We start from the raw sequence: 5,005 nt of genomic DNA on the forward strand, positions 1-5,005 counted from the left end.
TATTACTCAAGGCTTATCATTTACGCATCCTACTGGAATTAGAAATAACACTAGCAAGTTTGCAGATGACACAAAGCTGGGTGGTAGTGTGAACTGTGAAGTGGATGTAAGGAGGTTGCAGGGTGACTTGGACAGGTTGAGTGAGTGGGCAGATGCATGGCAGATGCAATATAATGTAGATAAATGTGAGATTATCCAGAAGGCAAAAATAAGAAGGCAGATTATTTTCTCAATGGTGTCAGATTAGGTAAAGGAGAAGTGCAATGAGAACTTGGTGGCCTTGTACACCAGCCACAAAGTAAGCGTGCAGGTACAGTACGCAGTGAAGAAAGTTAATGGCATGTTGTGCTTCAAAATGAGAGGATATGAGTATAGGAGCAAGAAGGTCCTTCTGCAGTTGTATAGGGCCCTGGTGAGACCACATCTGGAGTATTGTGTGCAGTTTTGGTCTCCTAATTTGAGAAAGGACGTCATCGCTATTGATGCAGTGCAGCTTAGGTTAACAAGATTCATCCCTGGGATGGGGGGACACCAGGAAAGATTGAAAAGACTGGGCTTGTATTTACTGGAATTTAGACGGATGAGGAGATCTTGTAGAGACGTAAAAAATATATAAAAGGACTGGACAAGCTAGATACAGGAAAAATGTTCCCAATGTTGGGGTAGTCCAGACCCAGGGGCCTCAGTCCAAGAATAAAGGGGAGGCCATTTGAAACTGAGGGAGTCTGTGGGAGTCAGTGGGTTTGTAGTAGATGTCAGTCACTGGTCTGTCTCCTGTGATGGAGATGGTGAGATCCAGAAACGATAGGGAGATGTCGGAGATAGTCCAAGTATATTTAAGAGCAGGATGGAAAGTGGTAGTGAAGTTTATGAAGTCAGTGAGTTCTGCATGGGTACAAGAGGTAGCACCAATGCAGTCGTCGATGTAGCGGAGGTAGAGTTCGGGGATGGGGCCAGTGTACGTCTGGAACAGCGATTGTTCGACGCACCCGACAAAGAGGCAGGCATAGTTAGGGCCCATGCGAGTGCCCATAGCTACGCCTCTGGTTTGGAGGAAGTGGGAGGAGTCAAAGGAGAAGTTGTTAAGGGTAAGAACCAGCTCTGCTAGGCGGAGGAGAGTGTTAGTAGATGGGAATTGGCTGGTTCTACGGTCGAGGAAGAAACGGAGGGCCTCAAAACCATCCTTGTGGGGGATGGAAGTGTAGAGTGACTGGACATCCATGGTAAAGATGAGGGAGAGGGGGCCTCGAAACCGGAAGTTATCGAGGAGATGGAGAGCATGTGAGGTGTCTTGGACGTATGTGGGGAGAGATTTGACCAGGAGGATAGGATGGAGTCGAGGTAGGTGGAAATAAGTTTGGTGGGACATGAACAGGCAGAAACAATGGGTCTGCCAGGACAGTTCTGTTTATGGATTTTAGGTAGAAGGTAAAATCGGGCCGGGTGGGGCTGGGGAACGATAAGGTTGGAGGCATTAAAGGGTAGAGCGCCGGAATTGCTGAGGTCCGTGATGGTGTTGATGATTAAGGTCTGGTGCTCGTCGGTGGGGTCATGGTCCAAGGATAAGTAGGAGGAGGTGTCTGAGAGTTGTCGTCTGGCCTCGGTCCGGTAGAGGTCAGCACACCAGACTACCACAGAACCTCTTTGTCAGCGGGTTTGATGACTAAGTCAGGGTTGTTGCAGAGTGGATGGAGGGCTGTACGTTCTGGAGGGGAGAGGTTAGAGTGAGTCAGGGGAGTGGAGAATTTGAGGCGGTTAATGTCATGCCGGCAGTTGGAGATGAAAAGTTGTAGTGAGGGTAGATGGCCAACCGGGGAAGTCCAAGAGGAGGGGGTCCACTGGAGATGGGAGAAGGGGTCATCACTGGGGGGTGAGGACTCCTTCCCATGGAAAAAGGCTTGGAGGCGGAGGAGACAGAAGAAGAGCTCCACATCATGGCGGACCCTGAACTCGTTGATGTGGGGGCGGAGGGGAACAAAGGTGAGGCCTCTGCTGTGGACAGCCCGTTCGGTGTCTGAAAGGGGGAGGTCAGGGGTGATGGTGAACACCCAGCAAGTGTGGGGGTTGGGGTCGTGTGAAGACAGGGGGGCAGGCGGAGTTGGAGGGGATCTATGGTGAGGGGGTGGTGGGTTAACAGAGCAGAGGGGGGCAGGAGGACCGATGCGGGGAGTAGCTAGGGTCGCCTGGCTAGAGGGAGAAGGAGGAGACCCAGTGGAACCCCTGCTGTGGTTCTCTGTAGGAGGGGATGGGCAGTAGGACCCAGCGGGTTCAGACCACGCGCTGTGTGACTCTGCCTTGTGGGGACTGTGGGCCCAGCACGGAGCCTGTGAGCCGGGTAAAGCTGCGACCTGCTGCTGAGCCTGTCAGCCGGGTACAGCGACAGCTGCGGTCTGCAATGGGACCAATGCCCTTACAAAGCATATGTTCCCATAAAAGATGAAGTTGGTGTAATTGGTCAGTGTGTGCTGAGAGGCAGCAAATTGGTGATCCCGCAGGCACTACGGCCAAGGATCGTGTCATTGGCTAATGAAGGACATTTAGACAAAGTCGGTACCAAACAGAATTTGCGGAACAAAGTGTCATGGCCAGAGATGCCGAAAAATTCATCAAGACCTGCCACGGATGCCAACTCACAAGCAGGAGCAACCCACCAGAACCAACTAGAAGTGTCACATATTGGAGTCGCACACGCTGTGTCCTGTGTTGAACTCCTTTCATTCTGCCACCTAGCCGTGACCTCATATCCTCCTACCAGCAGGTACAATGCCATTTCCTCTTACAAGCAGGTACAATATCTTACACCCCCCTTCTTTCATATAAAAACAATACATCTATAAAACATAACGTATTAGAACAAAGCACAACAACTTCAAATGGATTTCTTTTCCATACTGTTAATAAACATTAACCAAAACAGTTGAAAGAAATGAATCACTTTTCCTGTGCTTCCAATTGTATAATATCTCCACCAACATTAATTTTGTCTAAACACACGTTACGTATTTACTAGTCCAAACGGTTGGTTTTTTTGCTAATGCGTCCACTCCTGGTAGTGTATTCAGCTTGTGGAATTACTGGGTGAGCTGGATGGGGTTGACCTCCTTCTGATGTGGTCGGCTGTGTAGACCTGGTCTGGCTGGTAGCTGACGACTGACATGGTGAATCACATCCTAGCCCTGGACTCGGTTGAATTTCATCTGATGTACGCAGTGCATGACCTGGTCCTGGCTGGGGCGGTGACTTCATCTGTGCCGATGACTCCGGTCTGATGGTAGGCCATGGGGTGGTCATGCAGTCAGTTGAATGGCTGGGTCTGCGGTTAGCCTGGTGCGTAGCTAGCCGCAAGTCTTTGCGATTTCTCCTGTACTTCTGGCCGTTACGGTCAACAACATATGACCTGGGAGTACCATGATGTTCCAGAACAGTGGCCGGCAACCACTGCTTAGTTCCCGGTAGCGGTGTCATCCTGACTGGATCGCCTGGCTTCAAGACTGGAAAGTTCTGACCAGCCTACTGGTTGTAGTATTGGGCTTGCCTGGCCAAACGTTGTCCAAACGTTGCTTGACCTCGGCTGGGTTGTAGGGCCTTGGCTGAAGGAGCTTCCTTGCAGTTGGGAGCTTGTTCCTCGGCCTGCGTTCCATCAGTAGCTGTGAAGGTGACAGGTTACAGCTGGCGAAGGGGGTGGTACGGTACGCCAGTAATGCGAGATGCCTGTCTTTGCATTTCTTCCAGAGACACTTCACCGTTCGTACAGCACGCTCGGCTTCCCCATTGGACTGAGGGTGATGCGGGGAAGACTTCTGGTGGGTTATCTGGTATTCTGCACAGAATGCTTCAAATCCAGATGAGACATACTGTGGTCCGTTGTCCGTCCTCAACGTTTCTGGTATGCCATGGCGGCTGAATTGTTCTTTCAGGCCATCAATGACTGATGTACTGTTGGTCTTGGAGAGTTGATTTACTTCGATGAATTTGGAATAGTAATCAACTGTCACGATGTAGTGGGACCCTTCCCACTCAAACAGGTCAGATGCTACCTCTGCCCATGGTAGATCAGGATGTTGAGTAGCGTGCATCGTCTCAGAGTGTTGAGCAGCCTGGTAGGTGTTGCATTCAGGGCATCTCTCGATCTGCTCTTCTATCTGCTGGCTCATTGATGGCCAGTACAAGGCTTCTCTGGCTCTCTGTTTGCATTTCACGATACCGAGGTTTGACTCGTGCACTTTCTCGAGCAGTTGTTGTCTCATGGATGGTGGCACCACTATGCACATTCCTTTGTATACGATGCCATCCAGTACAGAAAGCTCATCTCTCACCGTCCTGTACTCTATGATGGAGTGTGGTACTTCTTGTTTTGTGTCAGGCCAGCCCTTCATGATCATAGCATGGAGCTCATTCAATTCCATGGCTGTGCAGGTCTGGAACTGTGCATACCTCTTTGGTGACACGGCGATGTGATCCATCATGTTGACCATGATTGGTTCCAGATCAGGTTCACTTTCCGGTAGATTGGCTCTGCACAATGCATCACCGATAGGCACCTCCTTTCCCGGCTTGTACATAACAGTCAAGTCATAGTGTTGCAACCTGAGGAGCATCCTTTGTGGTCTCATTGGTGCTGACAGCAAAGGCTTGAGGAAGATGCCTGTAAGGGCTTGTGATCTGATTCCACTAACACTGACTTTCCGAAGATGTAGTGCTGGTATTTGCGGCAACTGTGCACGATCGCTAACATCTCTTTTTGGATCTGGGCATATGGTGTTTCAGTCTCTGTCCTTGATGTATATGCCATGGGGTGGCCTTCTTGGGGTAGCACTCCTCCAAGAGCATAGCTACTAGTGTCACACTGCATTACTACTTTCTTTGGCACATCGTAGTACGCTAGTATAGGGGAAGTGGTGCACAGGTCTTTGAGCTTGTCGAAGCTTCATTGCTGGGCATGATCCCACTGGAAATGTGCATCCCTCAAGGTCAGGGCTCTGTGGTTCATCAACCTTGCTGAGGT

The sequence above is a fragment of the Rhinoraja longicauda genome, chromosome 21 (genome assembly GCF_053455715.1).
Source record: "Rhinoraja longicauda isolate Sanriku21f chromosome 21, sRhiLon1.1, whole genome shotgun sequence".
Classification (NCBI taxonomy): Eukaryota; Metazoa; Chordata; class Chondrichthyes; order Rajiformes; family Arhynchobatidae; genus Rhinoraja; species Rhinoraja longicauda.